At 44.9% G+C, this 27,511-nt stretch overlaps 1 long non-coding RNA gene and 1 other non-coding gene across 2 annotated transcripts in view; one reads left to right on the plus strand and one right to left on the minus strand.

The window, feature by feature from the left end:
* The window catches only part of LOC132206362 (uncharacterized), a 339,788-nt gene that overhangs the window by 216,049 nt on the left and 96,228 nt on the right, over positions 1-27,511 (plus strand). The window lies entirely within an intron of this gene.
* Positions 2,816-2,942, minus strand: LOC125467656 (U6atac minor spliceosomal RNA). The gene has a single exon (XR_007250674.1). It is a non-coding gene; the product is annotated as a U6atac minor spliceosomal RNA (small nuclear RNA).

The following is a 27,511-nucleotide window of genomic DNA, read 5'->3' on the forward strand; positions in this document are numbered from 1 at the left end:
TTGCTTTGCTCACTTGTGACCAACCAGCTTTCCTCTTTGTTTTCTGCATAACTCAGCGTGAAGGCCTACAAAATGTGTAGAACTGGGAAGGTTCTGACCGAGTAAATGAGGCAAATCTGTACCCTTACCCACCCAACCCCTGGCAGGAGGGCTGGTAAGAGAGCTCAGGTTTGAGGGAATCTGCAAACGAACCAGAGGGGTAAATAATTCTTCTGCGCTGAATTGTTTAAAAACAAATCTGGGTTCTTTTCCCAAAGTGGAGATGTTCCCTGCTCTGGAAAAGGATCCAGAAGGGAGAGATGACGTTTGTGCTAATTTATAGATTTGTAATGAAATCCTTGCAAATCTCTGCAAGTCTTTTGCTGCCCGATTTGGCATATGGGCATCAGTTTGTTAACAGTTGGTGTCTGAGCATTCAGCTAATTTCTGGAACCACATCTGTAAACCCCTCTGCCTCAGAATCACAGGGGAAGGGGTCTGTGTGTCTCTCTTTTTTTCCTCCAGCCCTGCATCTCTCTGGCTGTTAGTGTCTGTACTTCTCTGTGGCATTGTTCCCTGGCACACGTTCTTTCTTTTCTTTCTCTGTCTCTATATTTCTGCTCTCACTTTCTCTGTCCTCTCTCTTTCACACTTTCTCTCTCGCTCTCTTTCTCTCTCTCTCTCTCTCTCTCTCTCTCTCTGTTGCTCTCACTTTCTCTGTCCATGTCTCTGCCTCTGTCCGTCGCTCACTCCCAATATCTCTCTTTCTCTTGCAGTCTTTGTGTTTCGTTTCTGTCCATCACCCACTCTCCTCCTGTCTGCCACTTTGTCTAACACAGTGTGTCTATCTCTGTCTCACTGTCACTGCCATTGTGTGTGTCTCTCTCTCTGTCTCTGTCTGTTGGTATTTTCTTAAACGCCAGCACCTTTGACCAAACCTTGGTGCACCTGGCCATGAACTTCCCTTCACGGCATCATATTTTAAATGGTAATTCGCCTGTGCATTGTCTTTGTGTTTTCTGATACCTTAAAGGTGCTATGCAAATGTAAGTTGTTGGGGGAGTGAAGGATGCTGCCTGGTGTTCTGTGTTGAGAGTGTGAAGTGATGTGATGGGGAGGCAGTGACTCACATGGCACTTGTTGCTGTCGTGTCCTGTTTCTTGTGTGACCGCTGTCAGTTCATGCATGGTACCAGATGTGGTTCCACATGCTCTGAATTGCAGCTGATTCAGTGATCACTTTGCTAACAGCCTTCTAAAAGCAGGGTGGTCGCTGTGGTTACAAAGCTAGTCACCTTATTGCTTTTCTAAAGAGCTTCTTTCTAATCGAAAGTTAGCCGATGAATTAAAGATTCAACACATCCATCCTAGGACAAGCCAAACGGAGACACGCACGAGAATTCCTAGAAGCATGGCATTCCAACCGGAACTCCATCAACAAACACATTGATTTGGAGCCAATCTACCATCCTCTGAGAAAAAGAACAGGAAATGACATCACCAACACAGGAAATGACATCACCAACCCAAGGAAACCTAACCAGATAAATAGAAAGCAGGACATAACACCAGCGCTTCGTCAGAGGCTGACTGATGATGTTACCTAGAATGGTGACGAAACGTCTGAAAACTAACCTTCCAGCTCAGCGGCAAACTCACATCCAAAAGATTCAACCATCTCTTCAAATACCAGGACAAAACTAACCTATCCACTGGACATCTGAACAATTACTCACACTTGGCTGACTATATCTGCAACTAGAGCTTTTCTTTAAAACAAAAGGCAATAGCAGTTCTTTTTAGAAAATATACAGTTTATTCATGCTTGCGCATATTGTTATGACTCCTGGTCAGGCTGGGTATCACATGGAGAGGTACACCGATGAAATGAGGTGAAGTGGCCGAGAGAGCTGGGAAAGAAATCTGAATTCCCGAATGTCAGATGATTCATTTCAGAAACACTCTCTTTGGTCCAATTTGTCCATGCTGGCCGGGTTTCTCGAACTAAGCTAGTCCCATTCGCCTGCATTTGGCCCATTATCCCAATCGTTATCAATCTTTCCTATTCACGTCCTTCTCCAAAATGTCTTTTAAATATTGTAACTGTCTCTGCGTCTACTGCTTCCTCTGGCAGTTCAATGCTCTCTGTGTAGAAAATGTTGCCCCTCGAGTCCCTTTAAAATCTTTTTCCCAAAGGGCAACTTGTAGTTTCCCAAGACTATTGATGTATTTAGGAATCATTCTGGGTCTGTGTGTGGATGTGGCCATCATTTGAGTGTTGGACTGAGCTGTGAGGCATTGTTTTGAACCATTAGAAGTGCCCTGATTAATGAAAGAACTTTTGCTTTGTACTTTAACTCATTTTAAATTGAAGGGACAAACCTCTCAGTTTTGAAAGGTGATCAGTCAGACTGCCTGCAAGCGACTCTGATTTATCACACCATCTCCATCGTGACATTTGCCAATAGCTGGTGCCTCGGGCTATGGGCTTCAAGTTGCAGCTTCTGCGCAAATCCCTTCTCCGCGATATTGTGGAGTTCTTCCATCAGTTCTCTTTTTCAGATGGCTGAGCTTTCTCAGAGCAATATCTCCAAGCATAGGAAGGAGCAAAAAGAAGACAGACCTGCATTCAGAAGCCAGCCGCCCTGCGTAAAATTGACACTGCCACAGAGTTGAAACAAAAGTAGTCGGCTCGGCAGAATGAAAACAGTTCATTTTATTTTTCACCTATTTTTCTAATCAACCCATTCAGGGATGTTGTTACACCCCTCAAGAGCTGGTGGGGCTTCAACCCAGGACTTCTGGTTCAGGGGTTGGGATGCTACAAGACAGTCCTGGAAAAAATATAGCATATGCCATCTACCTAATGGCATATGTCTTAACTATTTGTGTGTTGTAAAGCCTTTAGGACCACTTTCATCCTTACCAAAGGGAGTCCTAATCTTTTGTCTTTTCATACAGCATCTTATTTGCTCTTCCGTCTCTGTCTGTGCGTCCCTCTCTCTCTCCCTCTCTCTCTCCCTCTCTCTCTCCCTCTCTCTCTCCCTCTCTCTCTCCCTCTCTCTCTCCCTCTCTCTCTCCCTCTCTCTCTCCCTCTCTCTCTCCCTCTCTCTCTCTCCCTCTCTCTCTCCCTCTCTCTCTCCCTCTCTCTCTCCCTCTCTCTCTCCCTCTCTCTCTCTGTCTCTTTGTCTGTCTCTCTTTCTCTCTTTCTGTGTGTATCTCTGTGTCTCTCTCTCGCTCTCTCTCTCGCTGTCTCTTGCTCTCTCTCTCTCTGTCTCTCTTTGTCTCTCTCTTTTTCTCTCTCTCTTTCTCTCTATTTCTTTCTTTCTTTCTCTGTCTCTCTCTCTCTGACTTTCTTTCTCTCTCTCTCTTTCTTTGTGTGTCTCTGTCTCTCTCTCTCCCTCTCTTTTTGACTTTCTCTTTCTCGCTCTCTCTGTGTCTCTCTCTTTGTCTGTATATCTGTCTGTTTGCCTGTCTGTGTCAGTCTTGCGCTCTCTCTCTCTCTCTCTCTCTGTCTCTCTCTCTTTCCCAGCACCATCCCAATTTTCCTTCTGTGCCCAGTTCTCCCCCTTGCCAAACCCCAGTTTGATCTGAGGTAGAGGATGATTGGAGCTGCTACTTAATGTATGTCCCTTTGTGGTGGAATGACAATTGACAGCAACGGCCAAGGCAGTGTTGGGGTCTGTGCAGTGTCGACGTTGGGTTGTGCTGTTAGGGGAGTCTGTTGGCTCAGCAAATGACATACTGTCATCTCAAGCAGCACAGTGCATGAAGAGATTATTTCATCAGGGTCAACCAACCATCTACAAAAAACACTTGAGACCAAAACCAACAGCGAAGTCCACGAATGAAAGCAGGATTATATCTCCAGCAAGAATACTTTTTAGTTCAGTTCTTGTCCCAGCGGTCTACAGCACGAAAGAAAGGAGCTTCAGGTTGTTGACTTGCTCCCTGAGCTGGCTTGTTCTCATTCAGACGTTTTGTCACCATGCTAGGTGATGTCATCAGTGGAGCAATGTTATTCTACTCCGTTTGGAATTTATACTGTCCGGTCCGTTACGGTGAGAAGTGTCATTTCCGGTTTTGATTGGTATGGGTTTGTATATGGGGTCCAATTCTCTATGGTTGTTGATTGAAGTCTGAGTGGTGAATTGGATCCCATACACACACCTATACCGATCAAAACCGGAAATGACACTACTCACCATAATGGACTGTTCAGTATAAATTCCAAACGGGGCAGAATAATATCGCTTCATCAGAGGCTGCACTGATGGTGCCACCCAGCATGGTGATGAAGTGACCGAACGAGAGCAAGCCAGCTCGGTGAGCAAGTGAATAACCTCACCCACAACCCGAGCTTACAGATCTTTGCCAAAACTTTACAAAAGAACCTTCAGCCCATCGAAGCTGGGCCAGTCAAAGACAAGCGCCTAACTGTTCTAATCCAATTTTCCAACGCCTGACCCATGGCTTTGGCATTGCAAATATGCATCTAAATGCAGAAAGGTAGTTACAATGCATAAAATCCGTCCCCAATCATTTACAGTGGAATGTTCCCAGGCATGTTGTGTGGGGTAATTGCCCAAATGTCTCTGTTCTGGTCTTAACTTGCAGCTTCACTAGAGACAGCCGCTTTTTTAAGACGGGAATTTTTTTGACAGGATCAGCTATTACTAAGTGCTGTCAAGGAGAATGATATCACATTTCCAAAGAGTGATAAAGGTTTAATGCTCATACGACGTTCATTTGCGCTCTGTTTATAACACCTTTGTTAACCCTTGAGATTCCTCTCTTGTGCCACAACTGAAGTGTGTGTGTGTGTGTGTGTGTGGCGCACTTGCGCCCAGGTAATGTAGAGAGCATGATCTGGGGCTGGTGCAATATCTTACCCTTTGCAGATGCAGCTAAAACTGATCAAGTGCACGATAAATAAACTTGATTCCCTAATATCCAGGGCCTAATTAGCAGCACAGTCGCTCAGTGATTAGCACTGCTGCCTCACTGCACCAGGGGCCTGGGTTTGATTCCATCCGTTGGTAACTGTCCGTGTAACATTCGTGCATTCTCCCTGTGCCTGCATGGGTTTCCTCCGGGTGCTGGGCTTTCTTCCCACAGTCCAAAGATGTGCAAGTTAGGTGGGTTGGCGATGCTAAATTGCCTGTAGTGCTCAGGGATTTGTCTGCTAGATGGATTAGCAGGGTTACAGCGATAAGGCAAGGGGCTGATATGGCTGGAATGTTATATGGAGGGTCAAACTGCCGAACGCCCTGCTTCCATGTTGTAGAGCTTCTATGATTCTGCTCCCCTCCCAGTGATGAACTCTGATCATAGCTGGACCTGCTTTGCATCACCAATGGCGTCAGTGCCTTCAGCGACTCCACTTAACAGAAGCATTAGCTTGATTCTTGAATGCAGCTCCAGTGGCAGTATTATTACGCCACAATCTCCCCTACATCTACTGCCTTTTAATTTTGGATTCCCCAAAATCTACAATTTACATATCCTGACTTGGACCATTTATCACTGTTACTGCACCAACACTGGATCGAATCCTGGAACTGCCTGCCTTATGGCAATGTGTCTGTCCCACTAACAGCATTAGCAGGTCAAGAAAGCAACTATTACCTTCTCCACAACATTTAATAAGGCAACAGACCCCATCCCGTAAGTGAATAATTTTTTTAAAAAAATCAAGTATACAAACATTCTCCTACTAGATTGAATGACTTCTCATAACATTGATTTTTCAAGCGGTTATAGAAATGACTTTCCAAAGAACTCAAAGACTTCACTCTGCAAGAGTTAGTGTCCAAAGAATTGCCCAGTTTGAATCACTAAGCCATTACCAGGGGAGCTTAATTTCCCAGTTTGGACCTTTGAAAATAGTGTTGGAAATGTTAGGTAAGTGATGAGAGGATGATAAATGGCGTGTCTCTCTAAATTTCCAACACACACAGTTCCTACATCCTGTACGACTTCTGTCCCCTCTCCCCATGAGAGAAACTCCCCGGTGAAGCCATAGAATCCCTACAGTGTGGAATCAGGCCATTCGGCCCATCAATCCCGAACCGACTCTCTAAATAACCGACAAACATCTGAATCGAGAAGGAAATTTGTTTTCTGTGTCATGACAGGAGTTTTATAAAATTGGCCATGTGTAGCTGACCGATGTGAACGGCAAGTGGCAGGGCAGAGTAGGAAGAACAAACAAACATAGGATGGATGTGAGAAAGTAAACCTTTACACAGTGGGTGTTCAGCAGCTGGAAGGATGTAATGGATGACATTGGTCGTGTTGCGGGGTTCAAACGTTAAATAGCTTCTCCAATAGGAATAAAAGATTGTGATGGGTATTCCATGTTGGTGACACTGAATGGTCTGCTTTATGTTTAATTATTAACAATGCCATGTTTGGAAGTCAAGTTCTGTTTCGAGTGCCACAGGGTTCGGATTTTGTGCCACATACATTCTGTACCCGTTGTATGCAGCCCATAGTGTATGTGGTGGCATAAACTGGCACACAGTTAGCTGCTGCACCGCCTGCAACGTTCTGACTGCAGATGATGTCCCATGCAATAAAGAAGGTTGGATTGACCTTCATGAGCTAGACACGCAGAGCCCCACAGCAGGGAACACGCAGCTTTATAAATTGTCTGTCTCAGTGGTGAGTTTGAGCAAAATGTAAACGTTATTGCAAAGCGTTGTTGTCAGATGTGTCGTCCTGATACCGCCTTGGGAGCAGTATTGTACTCGGCAGGACTGTGGAATTCATTAAAGGTAGATTATGAAAGAGGTGACATTTTTTTCTCTGTCGTATCTGTGGGTGAGAGTGGTTTTAACATTCCATTCCACGCACCCATCCTATTCAGGCACCAGTGGTTTCAGATCCTGGAAGCATTAATTTTGAGTAAATGCTTTAAGCTCTTACATGCCTGAGTAGCAGCAGTGACTGCATGTGAAACACTTAGCACTGCTGAAAGGATCAATAAAGTGCTATTTAACTGAAGTCTTTTACTTTACTTTTGGACCGCCCACATTAAAAATGGCCATCGCTTCTAGTTGCGCCATTAACCGTGGTCCTCAGAGTTGATATCACTTTTGATATTAAACTTTGTGGATTCTTTTCAAACACCTATGCGAGGCAGAAGCTTTGTCCCAATTTTTGCAAGGTTCCACTCACCCCTTTCTCAGTGCGTTTTGATTTGATGCAATCTACATTAAAGACATCTGGTCACTTCCAGAATTGTCCTTCAACCCAAGTGGGTGTACAGGTTGGAAACCTGAGACAATCCCACCCCAGCTCCATTGCGGAAGGTTCCCCCCCCCCCCCCACCGCTCCCCCATTGATTATCCAAGAATCATTCATTCCAGAAGTCTCCAGGAATGATGAGCCTCCAGGGCACTGCCTTGTCCCTGCTGAGCATTTTGTTTATTCCTTACAAAGGAGTTGGAAGCTGTGGAGAAAGGCTGCTTTTACTGAGAGTCACACATCCTGTAACTGGATAAGTGTGGTCTGGTAACTTTCAGATTGAAGTGCAACAGTGGGGCACCTTGAGGATAAACGTGTTGAGCAAGCTGTGACGAAGGTACAGAGTTGGTGATGGGCTCCTGGGACAAAATTTCCAGGAATATGTCCCATCTAGAGTTGATCCTATTCCTTACACCAGGCATCTCACATGGACCAGAATACATCAGCAGAATGTAAACAGCAGGATAGGCAATTCTGTATACAAGTTTCTTTGGGAAGGAAGTTCCTCTCTGTCCTTTCTTCTTCATTTAATCCTCCCTGTACTGTCTTTTGATGATAAAACCAGCTTCCTCTGGTGAAGGGTCTAGGCCCGAAACGTCAGCTTTTATGCTCCTGAGATGCTGCTTGGCCTGCTGTGTTCATCCAGCTTCACACTTTATTACCCAAAGCCCTCTCACTTTGAATCTAGACCTGCTTGTCTAGGACAAGTCTCGTAGAGCAAGGAACCAGACCCTTCGATCCAGCCAGTCCAATCCCAAACCAAACTAGTCCCACTGGCCTGTGCTTGGCCCATATCCTTCCAAGCATTTCCTATTCATGAACTTACTCAAAAGTCTTCTAAGCATAACTGCACCCACATCTACCACTTCCTCTGGAAGTTCATTCCACACATGAGCCAGACTCCAGTATTTAAAAAAAACGATGATTGACCCCCATGTCTTTTTTAAAATATTTCTCCTCTCACCTTTAAATTATGCCCCCGAGTTTTGAAATGCCCCATCCCGAAGGAAAAGATAGCTGCCATTCACCTTATCTATTTCCTTGATGATTTTATTCAGCAGTTTGGGAATGGAAAGTTGTCAGTTCTTAAAAGCAGCTGAAGTTTCTCATTCCTTCATCTTTTGTCGCAGTGATGTTGAGGTGACAGACGGTTTTGTTTTGCCCGGAATGGGTTTGGAATTATACATTGATAAAGTGTCGACAGTGTTAACCGTGTTCCAATTAAATGACAGGTTACAAGGCTGAATGGCCACGTCCTGGTCCGAGTTCAAACTTCTGGCTGACTGGGGCGAAATGTATCCCCAGGCTGGGAGCACCACATCTGGGTATCCATTTGAAGAATTGTTGCTGTCTTTAGGTAATAGGTCAGGGTAGTTTGATCATTAGTTTCTGGGTGGGGGGTGTAGGCTGTATGAACAGTGTGTCTACAACATGTTCCTGTTCAGAACCCACCGACATGACATACGAGGTGAACTTTAATTAATTATGACAAATTAAAATCGAAATTTGCTGCAGTGGATAGTGTCTGGCAAGCTTTGAGATCAGTTAATAAAATTTTGTAAATTATTTGACAGTGCTTAGTGCGTTATGATGAGAAATAGGAACTCATTAGGACGTTTAATTAACTGCTGAGGTATGGAACTATTAGTCAAGTAATATTTAATAAACAGTATCAAAGCTCAGCTTGGTGTTTTTAATTAATCTTGATGTAATTTCTAGGTGCATGTACAGTATTCCCACTTAAAAGTATTTGCAAGGTTAGTTTGGTATAGATGAGCTAATCCAATTTATGAACTGGGAATTAGAATCGATCCCAGGGACTTGATGCAAATGTTATCCAATTTGAACTAGTGGGTTGCTCGGTTGCTTTCCGATTCTACTTAGTCATCTTGCTCCTTTCCTACCTCCGTGTCTGAATTCTCAACTGCATCCTCTATTTATTGTTGTCCCTCCAAACCATGTGGAATACCTTCTGCATTCCCACTGCTGGTTTTACCCTGGAGCTGTATAGTTTCAATAAAATCTTGATCAGAAAGATCAAATGGATTCTGCTCGATATGATGCAAGTCATCGATATACTGAAAGGTATTGAAATGAAATGAAGTGATAAATCTGGCTTCCTGTCGTGCTGCAAGGTTCTGTGATTGTAGTTCAGAACCTAGAAAGAAAACAGAGGTCTTCCTAACTCTGTGAGGGCTCTAACTGGGGAGAGGTGATGGGTTAACCTGAGGGACCACCTCAGACAAGGAGAGAGGTTGATAAGGTGGGATGTTTGTGGTGACTGTAGCTTGTGTAGCGATTGAATCTATGCTGTTAGCATCACTCTGAATCACAAACCAGCCATCCAGCCAATTGAGCTACCTGACCCCTGTACTGTGAATGTGTACCTCTTCGAAAGCAGTGAGAAGGTGAGGGTAATGGTTTCTCTGGAGGCCTGCGCTTTGATTAAGGGAGGAGGTGATGATCTCTGAGGTTGGTCAATTTCTGTTCCCAACACATCATCTCAACCGGCCACTTCACTAAGGAGCTTGTCCAGTAGACCAATCCCCCAGCCTTAGGTCAGTGGCTTCACAAGAGTAAAGGGGACGAGAGCAATAAATTGAGTAGAAGCAGGGCACTCGTTGAGCTCAGTCCTCTTTCAAGGTTCTGAACTACAATTATAGAATCTTGCAGCATAATAAGAAGCCACCTGGCTCCTGCCTGTTTTAGGCCTTCAAAGAAATTATCTCATTAGTCCCCTCCTCTGACCCATTCATGTATGTGAGGTGAGTTGTGTTTTGTATTTTTATAGCGTTTTTAATATGCTGAACTATTTAAAGGCACTATGTTTACTGTGAATGCATTTGTCTGTATTGCTTTTTTATATACATAAACACATGCACACAAACCATTCACACATGCATCGTTGCTTTAATTGCTGCAGAGTTGAAATGGGTGAAATATAATTGTGTACTGCATTACAGGGAGAGAGTTTTAAAGGTAGCTCGTCAGAGTGCAAATGGCAAGACAGGATTTATACCAGTGTTGTTGTCATGTGCGACGTATCTAGGAAATGTCCTGTTGGACTGCACATTCTGGGACTATGATCCCAAAATCTCATTAACAAAATACAGGATTGCGCTGACACACACACACACACACACACACACACACACACACACACACACACACCGGGTGAAACCAAATGCTCAGATGGAAAAAAACTTTTTCACTGTGTCTCCAGTTACAGGATCCCTGTGGGAGCCCCTCGAAATATCACAAAAGAGATTATGTTGCTTCAAAAGAAACATTATAAAACATTTCAAAGCCTTTGTACTAAAACAATACATTGTGGTTCGAACTATTGCTGCGTGTCTTGCATGGCATTTTTATCGCCTTGTTCCCTTACGCTCCTGGAAGTTTAATTTTCTATGTTTGAGACGTGCTCATCAATAAGACTCAGTCATTAAATGCTGCATAGACATTTCAGCAGCAACATACTGAATGTAAACCTGCTGATTTTTATTTTCTTTTTAAGTACTCTTCTCCCTTTCAGCCACCTCTTCTTTGGCAGACCGTTGGGATTGAGGGTGACTGGTTTCAAATCTGATTTGATGGATTTGGAGATGATGGTAAGACAGGCATGTTTGTATCATACAGCGCAGGGGCTACATGAAGATTTGTGGAGAGGGATTTGATCTCTTAGTCTTTACATACTTGAGGGAAACTCATTAGGCAGAACGGAGAAAAGAAGATTCATGAGGTAGGGTGGAAGGAAGCCTCATTGAAATCATAGAATCCCTCCAGTGAGGAAGCAGGCCATTCAGCCCATCAAGTCCACAACAACCCTCTGAAGAACACCCAACCAGACCCACCCCTCTCCCTATCCCTGTAACTTAGCATTTCCAATAGTTTACCCACTTAACCTGCACATCCCTGAACACTATGGCAAATTTAGCACATCTTTGGACTGTGGGAGAAAAGTGGAGCACCCAGAGGAAACCCATGCAGATACAGGGAAGAGTGTGCAAACTCCTCGCAGGCTGGCGCCCGAGGCTGGAATCGAACCCAAGTCCCTGGCGCTGTGAGGCAGCAGTGCTAACCACTGAGCCACCGTGCCAAGCTTCAGTGAGATATGATCCCCGCATGGCTGATTTGAGCTGAATGGCCTGCTCGTGTCTGTGCAGGTTCTCTGGCATCTGACTGGGCTATTTTCATTTAGTCCAATTTTAAGTGGCCCCTTTTTGTATTTGCGCTGAGCATTCCCTTTAAGATTGTGATGTGACCGTGCGCATGCACATTGCAAAGTGATCCCCTGCCAGTGGGACTTTCTAATTCGCTGGTTGCTGTGTTCCAGGCCACCAAATCAACCCCACAGCTCAGAATGCATGCCGACAGCTTCCCTGTAAGTCACGTGATATTAATTGCATGTTTTATGGATGTTTCGAGAAGATTCAATGTAGCTCCATCCCAACCCCAGTGATAGTGCTACCAGGGTCCAAGCCAGAAATTCATCTTTTTATTAGAGCTAATGGGAACTGCAGATGCTGGAGAATCAGAGATAACAAAGTGTTTCCCCTGGAACTCATAGCCATCTTTCACATCAGAATGTTGGTGAGGTTGGTTCATAATTTCTGTCACTGCCTGAATTTCTTTGATCTGTAAAGATTTAAAAGATTAGATTAGGGTCAGATTCGGATGCAGAAGAAGGTTGACATGGAACAAGATCATGAAAGTGCCTGCTCCAAATTTTGTGTAAAATGGAGCCTCTCCTTGTTAAAATTCAGCTGCTACAAGGACTTGGTTCTTGTATCTTTATTTTCCAAGTGTTGATGGTGAAACTGTCAGTCTGATGATGGATAGGATAATTTAAAGATAAGGCTGTGTCAAAAGAACATTGGGTTCTGTACATCGTTCTCGTTTCCTCAATAATAAAATAAAAATTGATTTGTTTCCCTCGGGGGCTAGAAATACTGACAGCTCTGCTGTCCTGTTCTGTTTAACTCTTGCATTACCATGGACATTTATGAAATACAGGGTCTGCCTGCCTGGTGCCTTGAGTCTGCCCGCCTGGTTCTCCTGGGCTGCTCACATGGTGCGGTGGCTCTGCCCACCTGGTGCGGTGGCTCTGCCCACCTGGTTCTCCTGGTCTGCACACCTGGTGCAGTGGCACTACCTGCCTGGTTATTCCTGGTCTGCCCACCTGGTGCGATGCCACTGCCTGTCTGGTTCTCTTGGTCTGCCCAGCAGGTGCAGTGGCACTACCCACCTGGTTCTCCTGGTCTGCCTACCTGGTGTGATGGCACTACCCGCCTGGTTCACCTGGTCCTCTCTGGCATGCCTGAATGTCTGGTGGAACATAGGCTGGCCTTTTGCATTAAGGTGCAGTGAGACACTGTGATAGCAGACGGGCTGTATTCACTGCTTAAAGAGTCCAGAATGAGCAAGATATCAGGTAGAAGAGTGCGTGTAGGTGTCATGAGTGGGGCAGCTGGCCCCTTGAGCCTGCTGTACTGTTCCATAAGTTGATTTCACAGCCGGATAAGGCTGTCAGTACTCATGATGAAAGGTTAATCTCAAGCTGATCTGAGAACTTGACACGGGGTTTTGACTGTGAGCCTGCAGAGCTGAGCGATTTGAGCTCCAGAAGTTCAGTAAGCATGAGGTAAATAATTGGTAAATGGATATTATTGGATTGAGAAATAGGAACAGGAGTAGGCCAATTGCTTGCTCCCTCCCCCCCCCGAGGCTGCTTTCAGTAGGACCACGGCTGATCTGACAATCTTCGCATCCATTTTCCTGCCCTCTCCCCATAAATCTTGATCCCCGGGCCGATCAAGCATCTCTCTATCTCAGCCTTAAATATACACAATGACTTTGTTGCTACAGCTCTCTGCAGCAAGGAACTCCAAATGGCTTCTTATCTGCTGGCAGGAGAAATTTCCCTTAAATTGATGCCCCTTTATTCTGAGACAAATAGTAGTTAAAATCCCTGGCTGTGTAGTATAAGAGCAAGAAAGCAGATGGTCCTGTTGATGCTGGCCAGGATACCAGAAGAAGATGAAGGATGAGATTGCCTGTTGCAGTGGCTGTAAGGGGGAGGAGACCGCACCAAAATCCCAGATCAGAAATTTGAAGAACTGAAACCTGATAAAATCGTAGTGTGATTGATCTTCACAAAGGAAGAGATCTATTCTCCGGCGCTTTAATTTCTTTGACCTAGCCTTCTGTTTTCTCCCCATTTTTCTAGAACCCTTTTGTGCACTGAAAACTCTTTGCTTCTTTATACTTGATCCCACCCCCATAATAAGCCAAAATCACCTTTGTCAAAGCGAGCAGACCTCACTTCTGACAAGAACTGTTCCAGTTCTTCAAGTTCCTCTCCGTATTTCTGCAGAATTGCCATGAACCGGAGTGACATCCTTTCTGTAAATCAGCATTCCTCACCACGATGGCCATTTGTATTTCAACTATACTTTCACTGAGCTTGCATCTGTGTTCGCCCCAGCAACCTGACTCTTACAATCTAAAAGGCACAGCTCACCTGTCTCTTGTATTCACGTGCACCTCTATTGAAGACTGTGGAATCTTGCTATGTTTGAATGGGCTACTGCATTCTCTTCCATGCCTGGAACTGCAGTTGAGAATAGGTAATTGCAGTTGATTCTCTCTGGGATTTGAGGCAGGTGAATAAAAGTCTACTTGTCCATTTGTTGCAAGCTTGTCCTCTACTGTTTAAAAATGGATTGCCCTGTTCTGTAGTTGCCATAAGTCTGCGCTGAATAATACCCTCCCAATCTGACGAAGAGACGCCAGACCCAAAACATTAACTCTGATTTTTCTCTTCAAAGATGCTGCCAGACCTGCTGAGCTTTTCCAGCAACTTCTGTTTTTGTTCCCTCGCAACTTCAGTTAATCAACTTACCTTATGACCACTTCCCTGCTCAGCTAGTGTTGTATATGCCATGATAAGATCTCTTGTTAACTTCTTGTAGTTAAGTTGAAAAGTTGGAGTTTGGCAGTTCTTTTCATGAAACCATTCTTTGACAAAGCCATCAACTAGACTGCACAATTTTGTATCTTTTGCACAGTTAAGAAGGTCCCACATCACTTCCCTATTTTATTGACGGCGATTATTTATTGAGTTGATATTCAAGAATCTGATTGCTGAGGATAAAGCTCAAAGAGAACAGTAATTTACCAGGGGCGCGCATCTCAAGTATCCTGACAATGTATATTGCCCTGGTTTTATTCACAAAGTGGAACTTATCCAGATATTATGATTGGTGTAATCAGTGTGTGAAAAATTCCAAAATGAAAGATCTGCTTTCAATACATGATACTGTAGAGTAGTGAATAAGACGTTATGCTGGGAACTTGGATTGGGCATTCAAATCTTATCATGGAAAATTGTCAAAATTAAATTCAATAATCTTGTTGAGGCTCACCAGGAGAGAATTGAGAAGAAATATGAGTATGGTTTGCTGTTTTATTCACTGTACGTCATTATATTGCTGGGAGAAAAGAATGGTGGCACATCTTGACAAAATGCACACATTCTCCAATTATTTTCAACTCGTCTATTTACCATAAGGGAAAGATTGTGTAGTTTAATCTTTCCCTTATGGTACATTGAAGTTGTCTAGACTTAGTAGATGTGAAAAATGCTAATTTCTGAAGCAGGGCCCCAGCCCAAAATGCCACTTTCCTGCTCCTCTGATGTTGCCTGGCCTGCTGTCTTCCTCCAGAACCACACTATGTTATCTTATACTTTGGATGTTTTCAGGTTATTTGGGATTTGTCTTTTCTCTCCTCTTGGAAGTTCTGGCTTTGTAAAGTGGGGTGTTTGTGTGACAATCTAGACCTGACCATTAATAGTTCATTGTTCTGATTAATGAGCCTTGTGGAGAATGGGGAGGGGATAGGAAACAGGTCAACTTTTTCATACACTTTATTAGTTCTAATTGTTCTAACAGAGATGGCTAATGACATGTTTGGCTGCAAATATGAACATTTCATCTCATCATTTAGTGGCTGTGTGAATAATCATCTAATGATAAACTTTCTCTCTTGAGATATTTAACCAGGCAGGCTCCTAAACATCTGCGTACATCTCCTTCACATATTTGTTGTGAATGATTTTGAGATGAACAGTTATGTGAATGAGCTATGGTTCAAATGCTGGGGCTGTTTTGAGCTACATGATCAGTTTGCTACTTCTGGCCAGAACAAAGGGAGATTAGATAACTGTACAGAAACACAGAAGGTGACCATTTAGCCCATCGAGCCTGACCAGACTCTGCTATCTCCTACCAGTCTCCTGCCTTTCCCCCCCTTTTCTGTGTCAAGTTTGTTTACGTACAGAATGCCTTGACTGGAAAAATCAGCGTATCAATTTCAAGTCACTCATTTTGAGAAAGGAATGAGTGGAGATTAATTTCCGCAGAATCCAAAATATATACATTTGACCCCAGGAAAATACAATTTGCCTAACTCGGTATTAATTCTGAGGTGTGTTTTAAAGGAAAGTGTTGAAATCTTATATCATTTGGTTTAATCAATAGCACAGTGAGCTCTTCAGTAAAATGCACTTAACATCTTTCAGCTATCACTGAAAGAACTATTTTTGTTCCTTTGGCTGTGATCAAGTACGGAGCTGTACAATGCAGAAACAGACCCTTTGGTCCAACTTGTCCATACCAACCAGATATCCTAAATAAATCTAGTCCCATTTGCCATCGTTTGGCCCATATCCCTCTAAACCCTTCCTATTCATACACCCATCCAGATACCTTTTCAATGTTGTAATTCTACCGGACTCCATCACTTCCTCTGGCAGCTCATTCCATTTGCCCCTTCGGTCCGTTTTATATCTTTCTCTTCTCATCTTAAAGGGACGCCCCCGTCCAGAGGAAAGGGCTTTGGCTATTAACCCTGTGCATGGCCCTCATGATTTTATAAATCTCTACAAGGTCACCCCTCAGCTTCATTTGCGCACCCTCAGGATAAAACAGGCGCTGTTGCAACAATGTAGAGCCATCAAATGGGAACTGATTTGGATCACGTGGACTGTCCCTGCTTCGGTTTGCAGTTGGTTTTTAATTTTGAGTATTGTTGGTTGCTGGTGAGGTGCCCATTTTTAGGGTAGGTACGTGATGCAGCATTAAATATGGTGAGAATGCTAACGTGGTGGGTGGGATCAGTTGCTGAGCAGGAATACTGCACTGCTGCTTGGTTCCAGCTGTGAGGCTGGAGAGTTGACCATCATGCAACAATTAGAACAGAGGGATATACTGCCTGTGGCTTGTTACCACCAACTCCCTCCCTTGACTAGGTCTAAGGACCTATTTGGTTTACGAACAAACCTCCATGAAGGATTCTTAATGAGAAGAGGCTCTTAACAAGGTGTGGTTTCTCAGTACAAGTGAAATTAGCCAATTCATAGAATCATAGCATTCCTACAGTGCACAAAGAGGCAACTCAGCCCATTAAGTCTGCACCAGCCACCCCCACTCCCCACGTCAGAACATTCCAACCAGATGTCAACAGCTCCTGGTCATTTTCCACATCAACTCCTTTTATTTGTTCATGGGATGGGGGCGTTGTTGGCTGGGCAGCATTTATTACCCATCCCTAATTGCTCAGAGGGCAGTTAAGAGTCAACCACATTGCTGTGGGTCTGGAGTCACATGTAGGCCAGACCAGGTGAGGATGGCAGTTTCCTTCCTTTGAAGGATATTAGTGAACCATTTGGGTTTTTCCAACAATTGACAATGGATTCGTGGTCATCATTAGACTCTTAGTTCCAGATTTTTTGTTTGAATTCAATTTCCACCATCTGCCAAGGTTCGAACCCAGGTCCCCAGAACATTATCTCGGTCTCTGGATTAACAATCCAGCGATAATACCATTAGGCCAATGCCTGCACATCCCCCCCCTCTAAAAACATAGATACCAGGAAAGATTAGCTGTGCTGTCTCACACTGGGTTCGATTCCATCCTTGGATGACTGTGGAGTTTGCACGTTCTCCCCATGTCTGCGTGGGTTTCCTCCAGGTTTTCTCCCACAGTCCAAAGACCTGTAGGTTAGATGGGTTGGTCATGCTAAATTGCCCGTAGTGTCCAGGGATGTGCAGGATAGTTGGTTTAGCTGTGGGGAAATGCAGAATTGCAGGTTTAGGGTAGGGGGGTGGTTTCTGAATGGGATGTTCTTCTGAGAGTCTGTGTGGATCCAGTGGGCTGAATGGCCTGTTTCTACACTTTTGGGATTCTAAGATTGTCCTGGTCAACCTCTCGCCTAGTTTGAGGAATGGTGACCGTCAGGTTAAAACTCCACCAGCCATCTCTCTCTCATTCTAAAAAGATAGCAGCCCTCCTGCCTGGTAGGTTTCTAGCAGCTTCGCTTTTTATTTTACATCTACTGCACAGTCCACATGTATTCAACTGTTTCAAACACCATTGGGAAGCAATGTACAATGACTTTATTACAGAACAATTTTATGTTTCATTGTTAAATATCCAAAAGCAATTTGAAGCAAGTTTTGAGGAAAAGTTATAAATTGATAATGTATAAAATCTAAAATTTAACGTTGAATGTCTTCCATTGTTACAAACTTTAGCAAGTTAGAAAGAGTTTGGATACGCAGAGAAGCAACTGTCAATTTCTGAGAATTTCCCCTTTTCCCTCCCAAATGTGGATGATTAAACTGGGATGGGACTTGTTAGGCTTTGGTGAGACCTTCAAATTCTTGTTTTAAGTGTCCATTCCACCAGTGCAGGGTCTGCATGGCATCACAGCTAGGCCAGTCCATTCAGGTCTGCAGTTTTCCCTTTTGCCAGTCACATTTTCTGGACCGGGACCAGGGTTAAGACCAACTCTCTCACCCTCCTTTTGCCTTTTGGTTGAGGAGGTAGGGAATGTGGCCCAAAAAAACATGGAACATTCGGAGAGCCAACTCTCCGATACCACCTCCAACCACCCACTCGATCATGACCCCACCCCCAACCACCAAACCATCATTTCCCAGACCATCCACAACCTCATCACCTCAGGTGACCTCCCACCCACAGCCTCCAACCTCAGCATTCCCCAACCCTGCACCACCCACTTCTATCTCCTTCCCAAAATCCACAAACCCGACTGCCCTGGTCGACCCATTGTCTCTGCCTGCTCCTGCCCCACCGAACCCATCTCCACCTATCTCGACTCCATTTTCTCCCCTTTCGTCCAGAAACTTTCCACCTACATCCGTGACACCACCCACGCCCTCCACCTCCTCCAAAATTTCCGACTCCCTGGTCCCCAACACCTCATCTTCACCATTGACGTCCAGTCCCTATACACCCGCATCCCCCGTGCAGGTGGCCTAAAGGCCCTCCACATCTTCTGTCGCGCAGGCCCGACCAGTCCCCCTCCACCGACACCCTCATCCCCCTAGCCGAACCCATCCTCACCCTCAACAATTTCTCTTTCAATTCCTCCCACTTCCTACAGACAAAGGGGGTGGCCATGGGCACCCGCATGGGCCCAAGCTATGCCTGCCTCTTTGTAGGTTATGTGGAACAATTCCTCTTTCACATCGACACTGGCCCTAAACCCCAACTCTTCCTCCGTTACATCAATGACTGTTTTGGTGCCGCCTCATGCTCCCACGAGGACCTTGAATAGTTCATCCACTTCACCAATACCTTCCAGCCCAATCTTAAGTTCACCTGGACCATCTCCGATACCTCTCTCTCCTTCCTGGACCTCTCTGTTTCTATCTCTGGCAACCACCTAGAAACCGATATCCATTTCAAGCCCACCGACTCCCACAGCCACCTAGAATGCACCTCCTCCCACCCACCTTCCTGCAAAAATGCCATCCCCTGTTCCGAATTCCTTTGCCTCCGCCACATCTGCTCCCAGGATGAGGCATTCCACTCAGATGTCCTCATTTTTGAAGGACTGCAACATCCCCCCCCCCCCCCCCCCCCCCACCTCAGTGGTCAAGAACGCCCTCGACTGTGTTTCCCGCATTTCCTGCAACTCATCCCTCACACCCCCTCCCTGCAATAGCACACAAAACAGAATCCCCCTCATCCTCATGTACCACCCCAGCAACCTCCGGATACAACGCATCATCCTCCGGCACTTCTGCCATCTGACCCCACCACTGTAGACACTTTTCCCTCCCCACCCTTATCTGCTTTTGAGGGGCCACTCTCTCCGTGATTCCCTTGTCCACTCTACCCTCCCCTCCAGCCCCACCTCACCCGGCAGCTGCAGGAAGTGTGACACTTGCCCCCACACCTCCTCCCTCACCCCCATCCCAGGCCCTAAGAAAACCTTCCACATTAAACAGATGTTCACCTGCACATCTGCCAATGTGGTATACTGCATCTGCTGTACCTGTTGTGGCCTCCTCTACATCAGGGAAACCAAGCGGAGGCTTGGGGACTGCTTTGCGGATCACCTACTCTCAGTTCGCAACAAACAACTGCACCTCCCAGTTGCAAACCATTTTAACTCCCCCTCCCATTCCTCAGACGACATGTCCATCCTGGGCCTCCTGCCGTGCCACATTGATGCCACCCAAAGGTTGCAGGAACAGAACGTCATATTTTTCTTGGGATCCCTGCATCCAATGGTATCAATGTGGACTTCACAAGCTCCAAAATCCCCTCGCCCCCTACTGCATCCCAAAACCAGCCCAGCTCGTTCCTGCCTCCCTAACCTGTTCTTCCTCTCGCCTATGCCCTCCTCTCACCTCAAGCCGCACCCCCATCTCTTAACTACTATCTCATCCTGCCCCCTTGAACTGTCTATCCTCCCCGGACTGACCTATCCCCTCCCTACCTCCCCACCTACACTCACCTTTACTGGTTCCATCCCAGCCTCTTCGACCTGTCTGTCTCCTCTGCACCTATCTTCTCCTCTATCCGTCTTCGATCCTCTATCCCCCTCTCTCCCTATTTATTTCAGATCCCCCTTCCCCCTCCCCCTTTTCTGAAGACGGGTCTAGGCCCGAAATGTCAGCTTTCCTGCTCCTCTGATGCTGCTTGGCCTTCTGTGTTCATCCAGCTCCAGACCGTGTTATCTCGAAAATTCTATTTAATTTCTTTATTGCTGTTCCAGCAATATATGCCTCTCTAAGTAATTCTCTTGTACCTCCTGAAACAAAATAATTACTGTATCTATATGAGTGTGAGACACTGTTCGATATGAATGCTTCATTTAGAATGCCCAGATGGGACATTCCCTGACAGTAGCAAATACACAATGAGAGCTTCTGTCCTGCAATGTACAAAGATTGAGCGTTATGAGGTATAGTCTCCGGTGGAGAGCTACTGTGTACTGACTGGATCTTTTCAAAAATGCTATTCCATTGTCAGATGTAAAATCAGTTGTTGTCGGATCTTCAGCTTCACTCTTTTTTTTATTTTGGTCAGGCAATGCAGTCTTAGATTTGAAATTTTTATTGTAAAAGAAGGAATTTTGTTGAAGCTTTCCACATTGCAGTCATCAGGACAGTTCACAAGAATACCAATTCAAAGGGAAAACCGGTATTTATACTGCTTGAGAGAACAGCGCAGTTGTTAGAAAGTGGACTGCCGTTGGAGAGTGTCATGCTGTGGAAAATGCACCCATGGCTGCTGACTGACAGTTAGCTTGCCAGGCTCTGTGTAAATTTGAAACCAGTTTCCACTCACTTTGTGCGAGTTGCCCTGATGAGTACAAGATAAAATGCTTCAACAAAGTATACTTTTCCTCAGCACTGCTGAGGTTCTGCACCACCAAATGATCAAAAGCAGTCCCCGGGTCGCAAACAGGTTCTGTTCTAGAGTTGATTTTCAAGTTGATTTATGCGCAAGTGCAGGACACTGTAGACCAGCCATTTATAACAACAGGGTCACAGAAGTCATAGAATCCCAACGGTGTGGAACCAGGCCCTTCAGCCCAACGAGTCCTCACCCATCCTAAGAGCATCCCACCCGGACCCAACACCTTTTAACCTACACATCCCTGAACGCCACGGGCTATTTAGCGTGGTCAATTCGCCTAGCCTACACATCTTTGGACATTTGGGAGGAAATTGGAGCACCTGGAGGAAACCCACGCAGACATGGGGAGAATGTTCAAACTCCACACAGACCGTCGCCGGAGGGTAGAATCGAACCCAGGTCCCTGGCGCCTGTAAGGCTGCAGTGCTAACCACTGAGCCACTGTAAAGGGTCTTTAAAGTTATATCCCTGAGTTGATTTGTGTTCGTAAATGTGACCATTCTGAAGTCAGATGCTTGGAAACGAAGCAGCCTCATATGTTGAAATGGTCTGCTGTAATCATATTGAGATTAGTTAAACAATTATTCCTTTCAGAGCAAGTGTTCCTGGAAGGAAAAAAATGGGGTTGGAACATGAAAGCTTCTTCAGTTATTGCAAAATGATCTGCCAAACAAAATTCAAAGCACGTTGGTAAAGGAAAGATAGTAGGGAAGTTTGAAATGGACAGAAGGCTATTTAACCTGAACAAAGGAAATATAGATTGTAAGAATTGCTGATACTGGAGTCTGAGATAACAAGATGTAGAGCTGGATGAACACAGCAGGCCAAGCAGCATCAGAGGAACAGGAAAGCTGATGTTTCGGGTTGGGACCCTTCAGATCTGGGGGTGGGAAGGGGGTTCTGAAATAAATGGGGTGGCCGCAGTGATAGCAGGTGGATAGTAGAGTGAATGGAGTGGGAGAGAAGATGGACAGGTCAAGGAGGTGGGGATGAAGCTAGTAAAGGTGAGTGTGGGTATACAGGGGAGGGGATTGGTCAGTGAGGTGGGTGGAGCGGATTGGTGGGCCGGTCAAGGAGGTGGGGATGAAGCTAGTAAAGGTGGGTGTAGGTGGGTAGTGATGGGGATTGGTCAGTGAGGTGGGGCTAGTCCTGTTTTGTTTTAACATGAGGTCTGACTCGATTTGCCCCAAAACGACTTCACATCACCCGAAGGGCAGGCTTGCGGCCAGGATACTTTCCTTGAGTGGTTTCCATCTGAAGAGTTGGAACAGATGGAAGGATATGAGCCATAAGATCTCGTCAAGCAGATGGTGTTTGTACTGATTTGATACTTCCCTGGTCCCACACTGTACTGTCAGCTGAGCTGTGAGCTTGAAAAGACCATATTCCATCTCCAAGAATATGGCCACGAGAAAGGGAAAAGTAAAGTGAATGAAGCTGAGTGTTAATAACTGTCAGATGGCACAAGTTTGATTCGTGCGTTGCAGGATTGTGGCATCAAAAAACTGGGATAGAAATGAGATCAAAATGTGGTATAGGTGAAAAATTGCAGACTGCTCCCTGCTAAACTAATTTCTTATTTTAACAAACTCTCATCAAATTAACATTTTATACCATTGCAAGATATTAGTTCGTAGGATCATCATTATTATTGCAAGGATGGAGTCCTGAGAGTATTACTGAACATATTGTAATGAGTTTTAATCCTCACAGGAAGCATATCTTGAACACTTGGAGTGCATAAATATAACTTCTAGCCTAGAGGCACATGTTAAACTGGAATGATGGACAGTATAGTGTCAATAGCCATTTATTTGGTTGTTGGATTTCCATTGTAAGAATGTGGAATGTAACTAAGAGCTTTAAATAGTCTTTACTAAAAATGTTGACAATTGTTTAACCGGCAAAGTAGGCACTGTTCCCAGTCCTGTACTTGGGTTGTTTACTTGGTGTCTGTGAACAGTGGTAGAAGGCTTCTGATTTTGGGGGAAATGACTGGACTTATCAGTGCGTGTTGAAGTAAAACGAGATCATTTCTTGCACTTGTACATTTGCATTGGTGATGTCTTGTACAAGCGTGTGAACTTCAGCGTCCAAATGAAGATTTTCTATTGCATCATTGAAAATGCATGAATTTTGGTTGCGCAATGAATATTTTCACTGTCCCAAATAAATTACGTTGTCTTGCTACTGCCTTTCACATGTCCTTGTTATGTACTGATTTGTGCATATCTTTGTCTCATGTGATCCTCCTCACCTTCTACACCCACCCATCAGCACAACCTATCATCCTTTACCTCCTCACACATCTACCTGGGTTCTCCTCAACTCGATCAGTGTCATTCATCTCAACTGTTCATAGTGCTATAAGCATTACCAAGTGTCAAGTGTTAAGCATTTATGTGCATTTTTGAGATTTCTTTCGAATACAAGCTTCATTTAGTTTAAACGCTAATAAAGCAAAGAAGCTTTCAAATGCATGGTATCAAATTGCTGTGGTGCAGATCATTTTGCAAAGCTTCATAGTGCAAAGCAAGTGCTTGTTGTTGATGAGAGAAGGGAAATTAAGGGTGGACAAATGAGAAGAAATTGTGTACAATAATGGAGGAGCACAGCACATTGCTGCAAGAGACCAGACTGAAGCATTTGCCACCAACTTCAGCCAGGTGTACCAGGCTGATGATCCATCATAACCTCCTCTTGAGGTTCTCGTCACAGTCTTCATTCAGTTTGATGCACTGCGTCTGATACCAATAAAGGGGCAAAGCTGGTGGGTACTGCAAAGGCTTTGGGCCCTGATAACATTCCAGCAATTGTACTGAAGACTGTTCCATGCTCCTAGCTGCGCCATTCCAGTATAACGCCAATACTGCCAAAGTCCAACCTGATGAGGTGGAAAATTGTCGGGATACTTCCTGTCCACAAAAAATGGGACACATCCAACCTGGCCAGCTCCTGCCCTGGCAGTGTTGATCATCAGTAAAGGCTGGTGGCTGTTGGCAGTGCGAAAAGGCACTTGCTCAACAATGGTGGTCAAACAGGAGGCTGGAAGAACACAGCAAGTGAGGCAGCATCTGGAGGAAAGGAGAAGTCACCGTTTTGGGTATTACCCTTCTTCAGGACTGTTGTTGTTCTTGAACTGAATGTCACTGAGCAGGTTACTGTTAATGCTGTGTCAGAGCTACATGGCACCTGACCCTATTACAGCCTCAGCCCAAATATAAATAAAATAGTTGAACGTCAGAAATGAGAGTGACAGCCTTCGACAACATGGCAGTGTTGGAGTCACGCCTGACATAAAAGAAAGATGGTTGTGGTTGTTGGAGAGCAATCACCTCAAACTTGAGAAGTCCCCTCGTTCCTCAATTTTGTTCCCTGGTCCTAACCATCTTCAGCTGGTTCATTGATACCCTTCCTTTTATCAGAAGGCCAGAAATGAGGATGCTTTCTGATAATTACACAATGTCCAGGACCACTCACGACTCCAAATATAGAAGCAGTATGTATCTATAACACAGCAAAACCCGGACAACATGCATGCTCGGGCTGATGGATAGCTTAAATATTACGTACGTACAATGCCTTGACCATCTCCACCACCGGGGAATCTAGCCATATCCTATTGATGTTTGGATGTATTACCTTTACTGAATGCCCCATATCTTGGAGGGGTGAATCTACCATTAAAGAGAGACTGCTCTATGATTACCGTAACTACAAAAGCAGATCAAAGGCTGGGAATTGTACAGTAAATAACTCCCCTCGTGATTTCCACCACATACAGAGCACAAGTCAGGAGTGTATTGGAATACTCCTCAGTTGTCTTTGAGTCCAGCTCCAACAGTACCCAAGAAGCTTAACGCTCTCCATGACACAGCAAGCCGTAAGCTTTGCACACCTTCAGCATTCACTGCACCTACCAATGAGTGACAGTAATGACCATATCACCCACTTAAACGATGCATTGTAACAACTTAGCAATGTCATATCTCAGAGATGTACAACACGGAAACAGACCCATATCCCTCTAAACCTTTTCTAATCACGTACCTATCCAGATGCCTTTTAAATGTTGTAATTGTTCCAATCTCCACCACTTCCTCAGGCAGCTCATTCTATGCACACATCATCCTTTGCGTGAAAAAGTTGCCCCTTGGGTCCCTTTTAGATCTTCCTCCTTTCGCCATAAATCTATGAGCTCTAGTTTTAGAGACTCCTACCCTAGAGAGAAAAGGTCTTGTCTGTTCACCCTATCCATGCCTCTCATGATTTTATAAAACTCTATAAGGTCACCCCTCAGCCTCTGACGCTCCAGATCAGGACAAGAGCAACAAATGCAGCAGAACACCACTATGTACAAGTTCCTCTCCAAACTCACCATCGGTTTTTCTGGGATCTGCCTTCCTAATACATTCTGCATGCACCCACTCCGAATGACTGCAGCGGATCGAGAAATGGAGGCGCCAGTGTTGGACTGAGGTGGACAAGGTCAGAAGTCACACGACACCAGGTTATAGTCCAACAGGTTTATTTGAAATCACAGGCTTTTGAAGCACTGCTCCCTCATCAAGTGAAGTCACTGAACTTTGCCAAATAAACCTGTTGGACTATAACCTGGTGCCATGTGCCAGTTCAAGAGGGCAGCTAACTACCATCTTCTCAAGTGTAGTTACAGGAGAGACATAAGGGTTGGCCCAGAGAGTATTTCCACTTTCCATGAATTTTAGAGATCTGTGTTTAGATTAGATTCACTACAGTGTGGAAGCAGGCCCTTCAGCCCAACAAGTCCACACCGCCTCTTGGAGCATCCCACCCGTAGCCATCCCCCTATAACCCACACAAACCCCTGAACACTACGGGCAATTTAGCACGGCCAATCCACCTAGCCTACACATGTGTGGACTGTGGGAGGAAACCGGAGCACCTGGAGGAAACCCACGCAGACACGGGGAGAATGTGCAAACTCCACAGACAGTCGCCCGAGGCGGGAATCGAACCAGGGTCCCTGGCACTGTGAGGCTGCAGTGTTAACCACTGAACCACTGTGCTACCCCATCTATTGAAGGGATTTGCAAGACTATTGCAATGTCAGGTTTTGGCTAAGTAAATGTGAACCAGTCCAGCAATCTCACTGTATGAATAGAAGAAAAATGTAAATGGTAATTAAGACAGAACAAGAGAGCACTGTGAGAACAAATGAAACGTTCAAAGTGCTCCATTGGGTGAATATTACAGTTCTCTAACAGTCCAAAGGAAGTTGTTATTGTAGCATAGTGCTTTGGCATTTGTGGGCGTGACAGGCACCACACAAACGCAAGTTTGTTTGAATAGTTTGACACGACAGCATGCCGTAAGTGCGCCCGAAAGTCAAGTTGCTGCATATTGGCGTTGGCTTGTTTTGCTTTGAGTTTTTAGTTCTGCACGTTGTACAGAGGAAAAGCATTGTCTTGCACATCATCACCAGCATTTCTCCGTCTTCAATGACCTTGCTTGTAAATTGGTCACATTATATTAAAAAAAAATGCTCGCTGGTTGTTTCTGGAATTACTGTCAAAGCTCCAGATGTCTCACAACTGTTAAAGTTTTCATAACTGGAGGAAAGTGGTTGCTAGCAATCGTCTCGCTTGGAGATGCAGAGCGCTCATATAAACCTGCAAATCGGTTCCACATTTCTAAGTTCCTTGAATTAATTGCTTCTATTTTCTTTTTGCTGTACGTTTTGCTGACAACAGGATGTTTTAAACAACCTCAGTTATTATTCTTTCCAATCCCACAAGCAGCTGGTTCCTCGTTTAAATCTCAGTTCATGTGGAGCATCTAGTTAGAGTTCTGAGCACACTCATCTCACTGGCCAGAAATGGTGAAGAGGTTTCCAAGCTGCACAGTACCCAAGCCAGTTTCGTAGACCTGCTTCTCTGCCTCTGCATCAATTATCCTGTAAATGAACTCCTGCCTGCTTGTGCATTTGTCTATTTAATTCATTCACGGTATGAGGGTGACACTGACAAAGCCAGAATTTTATTGCTCACTCTTTAATTCCCGGTGAGCCACCCTTTTGAAGTCAGCAGAGTGTCTCCCTCGGATATTTCAGAGCGCATTTAGGCCACGCAATGGAAGGACAGCATCTTTGCTTCACTAAAGGGCAACGCTGGAACAGATGTGTTTTTACAACAATCGTGTCATGGTTGCGGTTGTTAATGCTAGCCTTTCATTCTTCATTTTAATGAGTGAAATGTGCTTCAATTCCCCAGCTACCGAGGTGGATTTTGTACTTCACTATTATAAGGTCAGGCCTTCAAGGCTCTGCCAATTAATAGAAGAAGTTTTGCTGCTGCCCTTCCCTCAAATGACCAAATTCCCCATGGGGTCCCCATGTTGTTGCAGAGACGGGAACATGCCATGCACCTTCCCTTGCTCAATGAAGCCCCTTTTGATGTAAGTGGAGTCCAGGTTGATGTTGGCTCTGTTGAATACAGTTGGAAAAAGCCCAGTTAGACGTGAAGTCTTTCCATCTCAAATCTCTTGGGCCTTGCTCTCCT

The sequence above is a fragment of the Stegostoma tigrinum genome, chromosome 37, assembly GCF_030684315.1.
Source record: "Stegostoma tigrinum isolate sSteTig4 chromosome 37, sSteTig4.hap1, whole genome shotgun sequence".
NCBI lineage: Eukaryota > Metazoa > Chordata > Chondrichthyes > Orectolobiformes > Stegostomatidae > Stegostoma > Stegostoma tigrinum.